Source organism: Somniosus microcephalus, unplaced genomic scaffold (genome assembly GCF_052327205.1).
Source record: "Somniosus microcephalus isolate GS21.2 unplaced genomic scaffold, FLI_Smic_1.0 unresolved_chr4, whole genome shotgun sequence".
Taxonomy (NCBI): Eukaryota; Metazoa; Chordata; class Chondrichthyes; order Squaliformes; family Somniosidae; genus Somniosus; species Somniosus microcephalus.
The window spans coordinates 58,564,226-58,580,557 of record NW_028225182.1 but is presented as its reverse complement, the minus strand read 5'-3'; the positions used below and the strand labels follow the sequence as shown (position 1 = coordinate 58,580,557).

Below are 16,332 nucleotides of genomic sequence, written 5' to 3'. Positions count from 1 at the left end.
ACTGAGCTCAGAGCCCGGTCACACTGAGCTCAGAGCCCGGGTCACACTGAGCTCAGAGCCCGGTCACACTGAGCTCAGAGCCCGGTCACACTGAGCTCAGAGCCCGGTCACACTGAGCTCAGAGCCCGGTCACACTGAGCTCAGAGCCCGGTCACACTGAGCCCAGAGCCCGGTCACACTGAGCCCAGAGCCCGGTCACACTGAGCTCAGAGCCGGGTCACACTGAGCTCAGAGCCCGGTCACACTGAGCTCAGAGCCCGGGTCACACTGAGCCCAGAGCCCGGGTCACACTGAGCTCAGAGCCCGGTCACACTGAGCTCAGAGCCCGGTCACAGCTGAGCTCAGAGCCCGGTCACGCTGAGCTCAGAGCCGGGTCACACTGAGCCCAGAGCCCGGGTCACACTGAGCTCAGAGCCCGGTCACACTGAGCTCAGAGCCCGGTCGCACTGAGCTCAGAGCCCGGGTCACACTGAGCTCAGAGCCCGGTCACACTGAGCCCAGAGCCCGGTCACACTGAGCTCAGAGCCGGGTCACACTGAGCCCAGAGCCCGGTCACACCGAGCCCCGAGCCCGGTCACACCGAGCCCACAGCCGGGTCACACTGAGCTCAGAGCCCGGTCACACTGAGCTCAGAGCCCGGTCACACTGAGCTCAGAGCCCGGTCACACTGAGCCCAGAGCCCGGTCACACTGAGCCCCGAGCCCGGGTCACACTGAGCTCAGAGCCCGGGTCACACTGAGCTCAGAGCCCGGTCACACTGAGCTCAGAGCCCGGTCACACTGAGCCCAGAGCCCGGTCACACTGAGCCCAGAGCCCGGTCACACTGAGCCCAGAGCCCGGTCACACTGAGCTCAGAGCCCGGTCACACTGAGCTCAGAGCCCGGTCACACTGAGCTCCGAGCCCGGTCACACTGAGCTCAGAGCCCGGTCACACTGAGCTCAGAGCCCGGTCACACTGAGCTCAGAGCCCGGTCACACTGAGCTCAGAGCCCGGGTCACACTGAGCCCAGAGCCCGGGTCACACTGAGCTCAGAGCCCGGTCACACTGAGCTCAGAGCCCGGGTCACACTGAGCTCAGAGCCCGGTCACACTGAGCTCAGAGCCCGGTCACACTGAGCTCAGAGCCGGGTCACACTGAGCTCAGAGCCCGGTCACACTGAGCTCAGAGCCGGGTCACACTGAGCCCAGAGCCCGGTCACACTGAGCCCAGAGCCCGGTCACACTGAGCCCAGAGCCCGGTCACACTGAGCCCAGAGCCCGGGTCACACTGAGCTCAGAGCCCGGTCACACTGAGCTCAGAGCCCGGTCACACTGAGCTCAGAGCCCGGTCACACTGAGCTCAGAGCCCGGGTCACACTGAGCTCAGAGCCCGGTCACACTGAGCCCAGAGCCCGGTCACACTGAGCCCAGAGCCCGGTCACACTGAGCTCAGAGCCCGGTCACACTGAGCTCAGAGCCCGGTCACACTGAGCTCCGAGCCCGGGTCACACTGAGCCCAGAGCCCGGTCACACTGAGCTCAGAGCCCGGTCACACTGAGCCCAGAGCCCGGTCACACTGAGCCCAGAGCCCGGTCACACTGAGCCCAGAGCCCGGTCACACTGAGCTCCGAGCCCGGGTCACACTGAGCCCAGAGCCCGGTCACACTGAGCTCAGAGCCCGGTCACACTGAGCCCAGAGCCCGGTCACACTGAGCTCAGAGCCCGGGTCACACTGAGCTCCGAGCCCGGGTCACACTGAGCTCAGAGCCAGAGCCCGGTCACACTGAGCTCAGAGCCCGGTCACACTGAGCCCAGAGCCCGGGTCACACTGAGCTCAGAGCCCGGTCACACTGAGCTCAGAGCCCGGGTCACACTGAGCTCAGAGCCGGGTCACACTGAGCTCAGAGCCCGGGTCACACTGAGCTCAGAGCCCGGGTCACACTGAGCTCAGAGCCCGGGTCACACTGAGCCCAGAGCCCGGGTCACACTGAGCCCAGAGCCCGGGTCACACTGAGCTCAGAGCCCGGTCACACTGAGCTCAGAGCCGGTCACACTGAGCCCAGAGCCAGGTCACACTGAGCCCAGAGCCCGGTCACACTGAGCTCAGAGCCCGGTCACACTGAGCCCAGAGCCCGGTCACACTGAGCTCAGAGCCCGGTCACACTGAGCCCAGAGCCCGGTCACACTGAGCCCAGAGCCCGGGTCACACTGAGCTCAGAGCCCGGTCACACTGAGCCCAGAGCCCGGTCACACTGAGCCCAGAGCCCGGTCACACTGAGCTCAGAGCCCGGGTCACACTGAGCTCAGAGCCCGGTCACACTGTGCCCAGAGCCCGGTCACACTGAGCTCAGAGCCCGGTCACACTGAGCTCAGAGCCCGGGTCACACTGAGCTCCGAGCCCGGGTCACACTGAGCTCAGAGCCCGGTCACACTGAGCCCAGAGGCCCGGTCACACTGAGCTCAGAGCCCGGTCACACTGAGCTCAGAGCCCGGTCACACTGAGCTCAGAGCCCGGTCACACTGAGCTCAGAGCCCGGTCACACTGAGCTCAGAGCCCGGTCACACTGAGCTCAGAGCCCGGTCACACTGAGCCCAGAGCCCGGTCACACTGAGCTCCGAGCCCGGTCACACTGAGCTCAGAGCCCGGTCACACTGAGCCCAGAGCCCGGTCACACTGAGCTCAGAGCCGGGTCACACTGAGCTCAGAGCCAGGGTCACACTGAGCCCAGAGCCCGGTCACACTGAGCCCAGAGCCCGGTCACACTGAGCTCAGAGCCCGGGTCACACTGAGCTCAGAGCCGGGTCACACTGAGCCCAGAGCCCGGTCACACTGAGCCCAGAGCCCGGTCACACTGAGCTCAGAGCCCGGTCACACTGAGCTCAGAGCCCGGTCACACTGAGCCCAGAGCCCGGTCACACTGAGCCCAGAGCCCGGGTCACACTGAGCTCAGAGCCCGGGTCACACTGAGCTCAGAGCCCGGTCACACTGAGCTCCGAGCCCGGTCACACTGAGCTCCGAGCCCGGTCACACTGAGCTCCGAGCCCGGGTCACACTGAGCTCAGAGCCCGGTCACACTGAGCCCAGACCCCGGTCACACTGAGCTCAGAGCCCGGGTCACACTGAGCTCAGAGCCCGGTCACACTGAGCTCAGAGCCCGGGTCACACTGAGCCCAGAGCCCGGTCACACTGAGCTCAGAGCCCGGTCACACTGAGCCCAGAGCCAGGGTCACACTGAGCCCAGAGCCAGGGTCACACTGAGCCCAGAGCCCGGTCACACTGAGCTCAGAGCCCGGGTCACACTGAGCCCAGAGCCCGGTCACACTGAGCTCAGAGCCCGGTCACACTGAGCTCAGAGCCCGGTCACACTGAGCTCAGAGCCCGGTCACACTGAGCTCAGAGCCCGGTCACACTGAGCTCAGAGCCCGGTCACACTGAGCTCAGAGCCCGGTCACGCTGAGCCCAGAGCCCGGTCACACTGAGCCCAGAGCCCGGTCACACTGAGCTCAGAGCCCGGTCACACTGAGCTCCGAGCCCGGTCACACTGAGCCCAGAGCCCGGTCACACTGAGCCCAGAGCCCGGTCACACTGAGCTCAGAGCCCGGTCACACTGAGCTCAGAGCCCGGTCACACTGAGCCCAGAGACCGGTCACACTGAGCTCAGAGCCCGGTCACACTGAGCTCAGAGCCCGGGTCACACTGAGCCCAGAGCCCGGGTCACACTGAGCTCAGAGCCCGGTCACACTGAGCCCAGAGCCCGGTCACACTGAGCTCAGAGCCCGGTCACACTGAGCTCAGAGCCCGGTCACACTGAGCTCAGAGCCCGGTCACACTGAGCTCAGAGCCCGGTCACACTGAGCTCAGAGCCCGGTCACACTGAGCTCAGAGCCCGGTCACACTGAGCTCAGAGCCGGGTCACACTGAGCCCAGAGCCCGGTCACACTGAGCTCAGAGCCCGGTCACACTGAGCCCAGAGCCCGGGTCACACTGAGCTCAGAGCCCGGTCACACTGAGCCCAGAGCCCGGTCACACTGAGCTCCGAGCCCGGTCACACTGAGCTCAGAGCCCGGTCACGCTGAGCTCAGAGCCCGGTCACACTGAGCTCAGAGCCCGGTCACGCTGAGCCCAGAGCCCGGGTCACACTGAGCTCAGAGCCCGGTCACACTGAGCTCAGAGCCCGGTCACACTGAGCTCAGAGCCCGGGTCACACTGAGCTCAGAGCCCGGTCACACTGAGCCCAGAGCCCGGTCACACTGAGCTCAGAGCCCGGTCACACTGAGCTCAGAGCCCGGGTCACACTGAGCTCAGAGCCCGGTCACACTGAGCTCAGAGCCCGGGTCACACTGAGCTCAGAGCCCGGTCACACTGAGCTCAGAGCCCGGTCACACTGAGCCCAGAGCCCGGTCACACCGAGCCCCGAGCCCGGTCACACTGAGCCCACAGCCGGGTCACACTGAGCTCAGAGCCCGGTCACACTGAGCTCAGAGCCCGGTCACACTGAGCTCAGAGCCCGGTCACACTGAGCTCAGAGCCCGGTCACACTGAGCTCAGAGCCCGGTCACACTGAGCTCAGAGCCCGGGTCACACTGAGCTCAGAGCCCGGGTCACACTGAGCCCAGAGCCCGGTCACACCGAGCCCACAGCCGGGTCACACTGAGCTCAGAGCCCGGTCACACTGAGCTCAGAGCCCGGTCACACTGAGCTCAGAGCCCGGTCACACTGAGCTCAGAGCCCGGTCACACTGAGCCCAGAGCCCGGTCACACTGAGCCCCGAGCCCGGGTCACACTGAGCTCAGAGCCCGGTCACACTGAGCTCAGAGCCCGGTCACACTGAGCCCAGAGCCCGGTCACACTGAGCCCAGAGCCCGGTCACACTGAGCCCAGAGCCCGGTCACACTGAGCTCAGAGCCCGGTCACACTGAGCTCAGAGCCCGGTCACACTGAGCTCCGAGCCCGGTCACACTGAGCTCAGAGCCCGGTCACACTGAGCTCCGAGCCCGGGTCACACTGAGCTCAGAGCCCGGTCACAGAGCCGGGTCACACTGAGCCCAGAGCCCGGGTCACACTGAGCTCAGAGCCCGGTCACAGAGCCGGGTCACACTGAGCCCAGAGCCCGGGTCACACCGAGCTCAGAGCCCGGTCACAGAGCCGGGTCACACTGAGCCCAGAGCCCGGGTCACACTGAGCTCAGAGCCCGGGTCACAGAGCCCAATGACTCAGAGTGTTAAACAGGTCCTGTTGACATTCGCCGCCTGATAATCGGACGATCACTCAGTCTGACTTTGAGTCGTCTCCATGAAAAGCACAGCCCGCTTTAAGGACGTGGCGGAGTTTTGTTTGTATCGGTAGCGTGGCCGAGCGGTCTAAGGCGCTGGATTAAGGCTCCAGTCTCTTCGGAGGCGTGGGTTCGAATCCCACCGCTGCCAGTGTTTTTAAACAACCTTTTTGTGTATAAAACATAACGTGGACGGCAAAAAGGAATAATTTTCTAACTTTAACAGAAACTCTATTAGCATATAAAGGCAATTTTATCATTAACAGCAAGACTTGTATCTAATTGGTTACCTTGTGCTTTCAATAATACCTGGTATTTATTAACAGAAGAAGCATTCCATTGAAAATAATGGGAACAAGTTAATAATTTCATGAACAATATCCTGAATTGAATTATTACCCTTAATTCTGCCACGTAGACCGAAGCAGGTGTGAGGTCTATTCCTAAATAATATGTAGAAAATGCTGGAAACTCACGGCCCCATCTGTGGAGAGAACAGACGGATTAACATTTATGGTGTCGACCCTTAGTCAGAAACTTGCACCAAGTCCCGTTCGCCCATCGCCCCTGTGCTCGCTGACATACATTGGCTCCCAGTTAAGAAGCGCCTCAATTTCAAAATTCTTATCCTTGTTTTCAAATCCCTCCTGAAAGGAGTCGGCAGCCCCGGAGAAGGCCGAGGATAAAGAGCGCGGGAGGCTGAGGACAGCGGGCCTGAAAGGAGTCGGCAGCCCCGGAGAAGGCCGAGGATAAAGAGCGCGGGAGGCTGAGGACAGTGGGCCTGAAAGGAGTCGGCAGCCCCGGAGAAGGCCGAGGATAAAGAGCGCGGGAGGCTGAGGACAGTGGGCCTGAAAGGAGTCGGCAGCCCCGGAGAAGGCCGAGGATAAAGAGCACAGGAGGCCGAGGACAGCGGACCTGAAAGGAGTCGGTAGTCCCGGAGAAGGCAGAGGATCAAGGGCACGGGAGGCTGAGGACAGCGGGCCTGAAAGGAGTCGGTAGTCCCGGAGAAGGCCGAGGATAAAGAGCGCGGGAGGCCGAGGACAGCGGGCCTGAAAGGAGTCGGCAGCCCCGGAGAAGGCCGAGGATAAAGAGCGCGGGAGGCCGAGGACAGCGGGCCTGAAAGGAGTCGGCAGCCCCGGAGAAGGCCGAGGATAAAGAGCGCGGGAGGCTGAGGACAGCGGGCCTGAAAGGAGTCGGCAGCCCCAGAGAAGGCCGAGGATAAAGAGCGCGGGAGGCCGAGGACAGCGGGCCTGAAAGGAGTCGGCAGCCCCGGAGAAGGCCGAGGATAAAGAGCGCGGGAGGCTGAGGACAGCGGGCCTGAAAGGAGTCGGCAGCCCCGGAGAAGGCCGAGGATAAAGAGCGCGGGAGGCCAAGGACAGCGGGCCTGAAAGGAGTCGGCAGCCCTGGAGAAGGCCGAGGATAAAGAGCGCGGGAGGCCGAGGACAGCGGACCTGAAAGGAGTCGGCAGCCCCGGAGAAGGCAGAGGATAAAGAGCGCGGGAGGCTGAGGACAGTGGGCCTGAAAGGAGTCGGCAGCCCCGGAGGAGGCAGAGGATAAAGAGCGCGGGAGGCTGAGGACAGTGGGCCTGAAAGGAGTCAGCAGCCCCGGAGAAGGCCGAGGATAAAGAGCGCGGGGGGCTGAGGACAGCGGACCTGAAAGGAGTCAGCAGCCCCGGAGAAGGCCGAGGATAAAGAGCGCGGGAGGCTGAGGACAGCGGATCTGAAAGGAGTCGGCACCAGAGAAGGCCGAGGATAAAGAGCGCGGGAGGCTGAGGACAGTGGGCCTGAAAGGAGTTGGCACCAGAGAAGGCCGAGGATAAAGAACGCGGGGGGCCGAGGACAGTGGGCCTGAAAGGAGTCGGCAGCCCCGGAGAAGGCCGAGGATAAAGAGCGCGGGGGGCCGAGGACAGTGGGCCTGAAAGGAGTCGGCAGCCCCGGAGAAGGCCGAGGATAAAGAGCGCGGGAGGCTGAGGACAGCGGACCTGAAAGGAGTCAGCAGCCCCGGAGAAGGCCGAGGATAAAGAGCGCGGGAGGCTGAGGACAGCGGGCCTGAAAGGAGTCGGCAAACCCAGAGAAGGCAGAGGATAAAGAGCGCGGGAGGCTGAGGACAGCGGAATGAAAGGAGTCAGCAGCCCCGGAGAAGGCCGAGGATAAAGAGCGCGGGAGGCTGAGGACAGTGGGCCTGAAAGGAGTCGGCAGCCCCGGAGAAGGCCGAGGATAAAGAGCACGGGAGGCTGAGGACAGCGGGCCTGAAAGGAGTCGGCAGCCCCGGAGAAGGCCGAGGATAAAGAGCGCGGGAGGCTGAGGACAGCGGGCCTGAAAGGAGTCGGCAGCCCCGGAGAAGGCCGAGGATAAAGAGCGCGGGAGGCTGAGGACAGCGGACCTGAAAGGAGTCGGCAGCCCCGGAGAAAGCAGAGGATAATTCAGAGCAGCTGAAGGCAGTTAATCAGGGAAAATAGGCCTATAAAAAGAGGCTTCGCAGTGCGATCTGCACTGAGTGCGGTTTGAACAGAGTGCTGAGCGTTGGGTGAGTGAGGGAGTAAGGTGAGTGAGGAGTGGAAGGAGGAGCTCCTTTGCTTCGCCTTTGCTTTGCCTAACTTGTAACTCTGTAGGAATTGGTTCTTACTTTACACCCAGGAAAGAGTCCTAGAGCAGGAGCAGTCAAACAACAACAACTGCAAAACCACTAAAGTGACGTCACAACCAGGGAAGGAGCTGATTGGTAAGTAGGACCTGGTGAGTATTTCTACAGTCCAGTCGTTAAAGTAAAAGTAAGGTCTCTAGTTTAGAGTAAGTAGTGTTTCAAGTGAAGTAAGGTCCCTAGTGTATTTAATATTCTTTACTTTAAAGACATGACTCCAGGATGGTATGTTGCCTCCCTGGTGCCAGGGTCAAGGATGTCACTGAGCAGCTGCTGGCTGCTGAAGGGGGAGGGTGAACAGCCAGAGGTCGTGGTCCATATCAGTACCAACGACATAGGTAGAAAGAGGGATGTGGTCCTGCAAGCAGAATATAGGGAGCTAGGAAATAAATTAAAAAGCAGGACCTCAAAGGTAGTATTCTTAGGATTACTCCCAGTGTCATGTGCTAGTGAGAGCAGAAATAGGAGAATAGACTAGATGAATGCGTGGCTGGAGAGATGGTGTAGGAGGGAGGGATTTAAATTCCTGAGGTATTGGGACCGATTCTGGGGAAGGTGGGACCTGTACAAGCTGGACGGATTACACCTTGGCAGAAACGGGACCAATATCCTCGCAGGGGGGTTTGCTAGTGCTGTTGGGAAGGATTTAAACTAGTTTGTCAGGGGGCTGGGTGATGCGCTATCAATTACTCTCAAAAGACGGAGAGTTAGGAGAGTAACTAAAAGGCTTTTATTAGCAAAGAACAGAGCATGCCTCTCATGGTTGACTGGGTTCCAAGAAGGCAGGGGGCTGCAGAGCAATCACCTTTATACCTGGGCCTGTGGGTGGAGCCAGGTGCGGAGCCAGCAGAGACATGCTGAGGCATGCATAGGTACAACAGTGTGCAACAACAACGGTGAACAACAATAACAGTGGTTTACCACATTCACCCCTTGTTTAAAATTGAGTCCGGTGGGGTGAAGTGTACTGAAGGTTCATGTAAGTAAGTCTATCAGGTGGCCTTGTATGCCGTCCTGATCGTCGTGGTGGCGGCGGTGATGGTGCAGCATCCAACGTTGAATCTGGCGTCTCATTGAGTGGTTGGGTGGTCAATGACGGGTCCTGGGGCTGCGGCATGCCATCTAGCGGGGTTGGGTTGTGGGTAGTGGTGGATGGCAATGGTAGTGTTTCAGGGGCACCTGAAGGTGCGAGATCTCGTGTGGGGGCTGTGTCCTCCCGCCCGTCCGGGTACGCTACGTAAGCGTACTGGGGGTAGGCGGGGGTAGTGGTGGGTGGTGGGGGAGGTGTTTCGGGAGCACCCGAAGGTGCGAGGTCTCGTATGGAGACTGTGTCCTCCCGCCCGTCCGGGTACACCACGTAAGCATACTGAGGGTTGGCATGGAGGAGGCTCACCCTCTCAACCAGGGGGTCCGTCTTATGGGACCTCACGTGCTTCCGCAGTAGGATGGGTCCTGGAGAAGTCAGCCATGTCGGTAATGAGATCCCCGATGTGGACTTCCTGGGGAAGGAGAACATTCTCTCGTGAGGAGTGGCATTGGTGGCTGTACAGAGCAGTGACCGAATGGAATGGAGCGCCGCAGGGAGGACTTCCTGCCAGCGAGATGTCGGAAGGCCCTTAGATTTCAAGTTTAAAAGGACTGCCTTCCAGACCGTCGCATTCTCCCTTTCCACCTGGCCATTCCCCTGGGGGTTGTAGCTGGTGGTCCTGCTTGTAGCAATACTTCTCGCGAGCAGGTACTGCCGAAGTTCGTCGCTCATAAAGGATGAACCCCTGTCGCTATGAATATAGCTAGGGAAACCGAACAAGGCGAAGAGGTCATTCAGACATTTAATGACCATGGTACTGGTCATGTCTGAGCAAGGGATGGCAAACGGGAAACGGGAGTACTCGTCAATTATGTTGAGGAAGTACACATTGCGGTCGGAGGAGGGGAGGGGCCCTTTAAAATCGACGCTCAGCCGTTCAAAGGGGCGCATGGCTTTGATCAGGCTTGCTCTGTCTGGCCTATAAAAATACGGTTTGCACTCGGCACAGATTTGGCAGTTCCTGGTCATGGTCCTGACCTCCTCGATGGAGTAGGGCAGGTTATGGGATTTGATGAAGTGAAAAAACCTGGTGACCCCCCGGGTGGCATTGTGGAGGGTCTTCAGTCTATCAACCTGCGCGTTGGCGCATGTACCACATGATAGGGCATCTGGGGGCTCATTGAGTTTCCCGGGCCGGTACAAGATATCGTAATTGTAGGTGGAGAGTTCGATTCTCCACCTCAAGATCTTGTCGTTCTTGATTTTGCCCCTCTGCTTATTATTAAACATAAAAGCTACTGAACGCTGGTCAGTGAGCAGGGTAAATTGTTTTCCGGCCAGGTAATGCCTCCAATGTCACACAGCTTCCACAATGGCCTGGGCCTCCTTTTCGACAGAGGAGTGTCGAATCTCGGGGCCCTGGAGGGTACTTGAGAAAAAGGCCACGGGTCTCCCCGCCTGGTTAAGGGTTACAGCTAGGGCAAAGTCGGGTGCGTTGCTCTCCACTTGGAAAGGGATGGACTCATCCACTGCATGCATTGTGGCCTTCGCAATATCTCCTTTTATGAGAGTGAAGGCTGCACAGGCCTCTGCTGTCAGGGGGAAGGAGGTGGACTTGATGAGGGGTCTGGCTTTGTCCGCATAGTTCGGCACCCACTGAGCATAGTACGAGAAAAACCCTAGGCATCTCTTCAGTGCTTTTTGGCAGTGGGGGAGGGGGAGCTCCATAAGGGGGCGCATCCTGTCGGGGTCGGGGCCGATGACTCCGTTCTCCACTACACAGCCAAGAATGGCAAGGCGCTTGGTACGAAACATACATTTGTCCTTGTTGTATGTTAGGTTCAGCCGCTGGGCTGTACGGAGGAATTTCTCTAGATTAACATCATGGTCCTGCTGGTCATGGCCGCAGATGGTGACGTTGTCTAGATAGGGGAAAGTGGCCTGCAGCGCGTTCTGGTCAACCATCCGGTCCATCTCCCGTTGGAAGACTGAAACCCCGTTGGTGACGCTGAAGGGAACTCTGAGGAAGTGGTAGAGACGACCGTCAGCTTCAAAAGCCGTGTACTGGCAGTCCTCAGCCCTGATGGGGAGCTGGTGGTATGCCGACTTCAGATCAATCGTCGAGAACACCCGGTATTGTGCTATCTGATTGACCATGTCAGATATGCGGGGGAGTGGGTATGCATCTAGCTGGGTGTAGCGATTGATCGTCTGGCTGTAGTCAATAACTAGGCACTGTTTTTCACCAGTCTTCACTACCACCACTTGTGCTCGCCATGGGCTGGTGCTACTTTCAATAATCCCTTCCTTCAGGAGTCTCGCTACCTCGGATTTAATGAAGCTTCTATCCCCGGCACTGTAACGCCTGCTTTTGGTAGCGATGGGCTTACAGTCGTGGGTGAGGTTAGCGAACAAGGAGGGGGGGGGACTTTAAGGGTGGAGAGGCTGCAAATGGTGCGCGGCGGGCGATTTAAAAGCTGCTGGCTGCAGACTGTGAGTGGGGGGAGGAGTCCGTCGTATGCTAATGTGACACTCTTAAGGTGGCACTGAAAATCCAACCCCAGTAGAACGGCAGCGCAAAGATGGGGCAGGACCAGGAGTTTAAAATTTTTGTATTCTGTGCCCCGTACTGAAAGGGTCACTACACAGTAGCCACCGACGTCCGCTGACTGGGTTTTGGAAGCCAAAGAGATCCGATGGCGCGTCGGCAGGACCAGGAGAGAGTAATTGCGCACCGTGTCGGGGTGGATAAAGCTCTCCGTGCTCCCGCTGTCAAAAAGGCAGGTAGTGGCGCGGCCGTTTACCGTAATGTCCATCATGGACCTGGACAGTTGATGAGGGAGAGATTGGTCCAGCGTCACGGAGGCCAGCGTATGGTCGAGCGAGTCGATGTGGTCGTCAGATAAGGCGGTGGTTGAGTCCGGGTCCCCCGTGGTTGAAGTTGGAGACGTCCAAGATGGCGGACAAAATGGCGGCGCCCACGATCCCGGTCCCCACGCGGCTGGGGGAGCCCCAGATGGCAGACAAGATGGCTGCCCCCACGGTTCGCACGCGGCGCTGCTGGCGTTAGTGGTTTTACCTTTGCAGGCGCTGACATAGTGTCCTTTCTTCCCGCAGCCGGAGCAGGTAGCGTTTCTCGCCGGGCAGCGTGCTCTGGGGTGTTTTGCCTGGCCACAAAAATAGCATTTCTGTGCCTTGGACATCGCAGCAGCAGAAGGTGGCGGTCCCATGACCCAAGGTTGTGGCGTCCATGTTGCGGAGCGGTTAGGGGAGAATGCGTCCATATTCCTGTGGGCCGCATCGAGCGAGAGCGCGAGGGACACTGCCTTTCTCAGGTCCATTTCTCCCTTTTCCAACAGTCTCTGCCAGGAGTAGTCGGACCTTAGACCCGCAACGAAAGCATCTCGGATCAGTCCCTCCGTGTGTGCTGCGGCTGATGCTTCTTTGCAATCGCAGCCTCGGCTGAGTATCCGTAGTGCCCGTAGGAAGGCCTCCACCGATTCCCCGGGCTGCTGTCTGCGGGATCTTAAGAGGTGCCTGGCATAGACCATATTTACCGGGCGTGCGTATTGCCCTTTTAGCAGATCGATAGCCGCCGCGTAGGTCGCCGCGTCCTGGAATATTGTATAAACTTGGTGGCTCACCTTTGTGGCCAGGATTTCCAGATTGTTTTCGTCCAGGGTCACAGTTGAGGCTTGCAGATAGGCCTCGAAGCAGTGCAGCCAATGCGCGAATTTGGTAGCCGAACCCGATTCTTGGGGGTCTAGGTCCAGGCATGTTGGTCTGAGGGCTCGCAGCAGCTCCTGCTGCTCAGCGTTTGGTGCAGCAGCCTGCTGCTCAGCGTTTGTTGTCGACATTTTGTTTTTGCTAATAAAATTGATGCGCTATCAATTACTCATAAAAGACGGAGAGTTAGGAGAGTAACTAAAAGGCTTTTATTAGCAAAGAACAGAGCATGCCTCTCGTGGTTGACTGGGTTCCAAGAAGGCAGGGGGCTGCAGAGCAATCACTTTTATACCTGGGCCTGTGGGTGGAGCCAGGGGCGGAGCCAGCAGAGACATGCTGAGGCATGCATAGGTACAACAGTGTGCAACAACAACAACAACGGTGAACAACAATAACAGTGGTTTACCACACTGGGAACCTAAGTGTGGGCCCAGAATGGAGAGAAACAAAGCTGGAAGTGAAAGTTAGAAAAGTAGTCAGCAAAACTAGTATGGAGCAGAAACAAAGGCCAACAGTAAAGAGGGTCAAAGTGCAGAAAAATATTAAACAGGCAAAGTTGAAGGCACTTTATCTAAATGCACGTAGCATTCGCAACAAGGTGGATGAATTAATGGCACTAATAGAAGTAAATGGGTATGATGTAATTGCCATTACAGAGACATGGTTGCAGGGTAACCAATCTGGGAACTGAATGTTTCAGGGTACTCACATTTATGAAGGACACAAAAAGGAAAAGGAGGTGGCGTAGCGCTGTTAATAAGGGATGAGATCGGTATGGTAGAGATAAAAGATCTTGGCTCGGCAGATCATGATGTAGAAGAGGAATCAGTTTGGGTGGAGCTAAGAAACAGCAAAGGGTGGAAAACATTGGTGGGGGTTAGAGTCATAGAGTTATACAGCACAGAAAGAGGCCCTTCCGCCCATCGTGTCTGCGCCGGCCACCAAGCCCTGTCTATTCTAATCCCATTTTCCAGCACTTGGTCCGTAGCCTTGTATGCTATGGCGTTTCAAGTGCTCATCTAAATGCTTCTTGAATGTTGTGAGGGTTCCTGCCTCTACCACCCTTTCAGGCAGCGAGTTCCAGATTCCAACCACCCTCTGGGTAAAAAGGTTTTTCCTCAAATCCCCTCTAAACCTCCTGCCCCTTACCTTGAAACTATGCCCCCTGGTTATTGACCCCTCTACTAAGGGGAAAAGTTCCTTTCTATCTACCCTATCTATGCCCCTCATAATTTTGTACACCTCAATCAGGTCCCCCCTCAGCCTTCTCTGCTCCAAGGAAAACAACCCCAGCCTGTCCAGTCTTTCTTCATAGCTGAAGCACTCCAGCCCAGGTAACATCCTGGTGAATCTCCTCTGCACCCTCTCCAAAGCAATCACATCCTTCCTATAGTGTGGCGACCAGAACAGCACACAGTATTCCAGCTGTGGCCTAACCAGCGTTTTGTACAGCTCCATCATAACTTCCCTGCTCTTATATTCTATGCCTCAGCTAATGAAGGCAAGTATCCCATATGCCTTTTTAACCACCTTATCCACCTGTTCTGCTGCCTTCAGAGATCTATGTACATGAACACCAAGGTCCCTCTGATCCTCTGTCTTTCCTAGGGTCTTACCATTCATTGTGTATTCCCTTGCCTTGTTAGTCCCTCCAAAATGCATCACCTCACACTTTTCAGGGTTAAATTCCATTTGCCACTGTTCCGCCCATCTGACCAACCCATCTATATCATCCTGCAGACTGAGGCTACCCTCCTCGCTATTTACCACCCCGTCAATTTTCGTGTCATCTGTATTCGTGTATAAGCCACCAAACAGTGGTGGTAAAGTAGGGCACAGTATCAATCAAGAGATTAGAAGTGCATGTAACAAGGGCAATACGGTAATCATGGGGGACTTTAATCTACATATTGACTGGGCAAATCAAATTACCACTAATGGTGTGGAGGACGAATTCTTGGAATGCATGCGAGATGGTTTCCTGGATCAGTATGTGGAGGAACCAACCAGGGAACAGGTTATTCTGGATCTGGTACTGTGTAATGAGAAAGGGCGAATCAATAATCTTGTGGTAAAGGGGCCTTTAGGGACAAGTGACCATAATATGATTGAATTTTACATTAAGTTTGAGAGTGATGTAGTCCAACCTGAAACTATGGTCTTCAATCTAAACAGAGGAAACTACATGGGTATAAGGGACAAGTTGGCCATGGTAGATTGATGACTACACTAAAAGGTATGAAGGTGGACATACAATGGCTAACATTCAAGGAAATAATACATAATTTGCAACAAACATATATTCCTCTAGGGCTTTTAAAATTGGAATAGGAATTTTAAAATTGAGGCGTTGCTTAACTGGGAGTGCATGTAGGTCAGCGAGCACAGGGGGTGATGGGTGAATGGGACTTGGTGCGAGTTAGGACATGACAGCAGAATTGCTCTACAGAGAGCTGGCACGGACTCGATGGGCCGAATGGCCTCCTTCTGTGCCATTATGACTTTGTGACTATGACCTTCCCTTTTGTTCTTAACTCCCTTCCTCCCTTTCCCTACCCCTACACGTGCTTAAAAATCTGTTACATTCCAAGCTTTTCCAGTTCTGAGGAAGGGTCATCGACCTGAACAGATGCTGCCTGACCTGCTGAGTAGTTCCAGCATTTTCTGTTTATATTTCAAATTTCCAGCATCCACAGTATTTTGCTTTTGTGTCTATGATTCTAGGCCAGGCAGCATCTATACAGAGAAACAGAGTTAACGTTTCAGGTGAATGACCTTTCGTCAGCACAGTGAGATCCAATACTCCACAAGTGCTCACCTTCCAGCTGATGTCATTGGATAATCATCACGATCAAGAACCCTGGCCGACCCCAAGGACGCTGCTGTCATTGTAACATATCAGCAGAGACAAGCACACAGATCGGAATTGAACGTTGTACAGATGTAGCTCACTTACAGCTTAGACACCGCTTTTGCTAACTTACAGTATTATAATATTTCTTTAAAAAGTAATACAAAAATATACTTCTTTTAAAACGGGATGAAGAAGTTGATTTGTTGAATACACATCTGCAGAAAATAGCCCACTGGCAGCGGTGGGATTCGAACCCACGCCTCCGAAGAGACTGGAGCCTAAATCCAGCGCCTTAGACCGCTCGGCCACGCTACCGATACAATCCGTTGTAGGAAGTTCGCATCACAACATTTCACCGATGATTAGTTTTAAATCAAAGTGAAGTTTTTAAAACACGTTGTTTATATTTCAGGCTGTAATTTGTCAGAATTATATTTATCAAAACATGCATGGTAGTTAGTACTCGGAAAAGGAAATTAACCACAGTTAACAATCAGCTTCAGGATGTTGAATTTCACAAATTAAATTGTTACGATTATTAAGGTAAATGTGCAGTGAAGTGGGTCTATTGGGGAAAGAGCAGACAGTGGGATTAATGGGGAAAGAGCAGGCAGTGGGACTAATGAGGAAAGAGCAGACAGTGGGACTAATGGGGAAAGAGCAGACAGTGGGACTAATGGGGAAAGAGCAGGCAGTGGGACTAATGGGGAAAGAGCAGGGATTGGGACTAATGGGGAAAGAGCAGACAGTGGGACTAATGGGGAAAGAGCAGACAGTGGGACTAATGGGGAAAGAGCAGACAGTGGGACTAATGGGGAAAGAGCAGACAGTGG

At 56.4% G+C, this 16,332-nt stretch overlaps 2 non-coding genes across 2 annotated transcripts; one reads left to right on the top strand and one right to left on the bottom strand.

Moving 5' to 3' along the window:
- The first annotated feature begins 5,321 nt into the window (after nucleotides 1-5,321).
- trnal-aag (transfer RNA leucine (anticodon AAG)) lies at nucleotides 5,322-5,403 on the top strand. Its single transcript has one exon. It is a non-coding gene; the product is annotated as a tRNA-Leu (tRNA).
- Nucleotides 5,404-15,732: 10,329 nt separating this feature from the next.
- Nucleotides 15,733-15,814, bottom strand: trnal-uag (transfer RNA leucine (anticodon UAG)). Its single transcript has one exon. It is a non-coding gene; the product is annotated as a tRNA-Leu (tRNA).
- Between the last annotated feature and the right edge of the window lie 518 nt (nucleotides 15,815-16,332).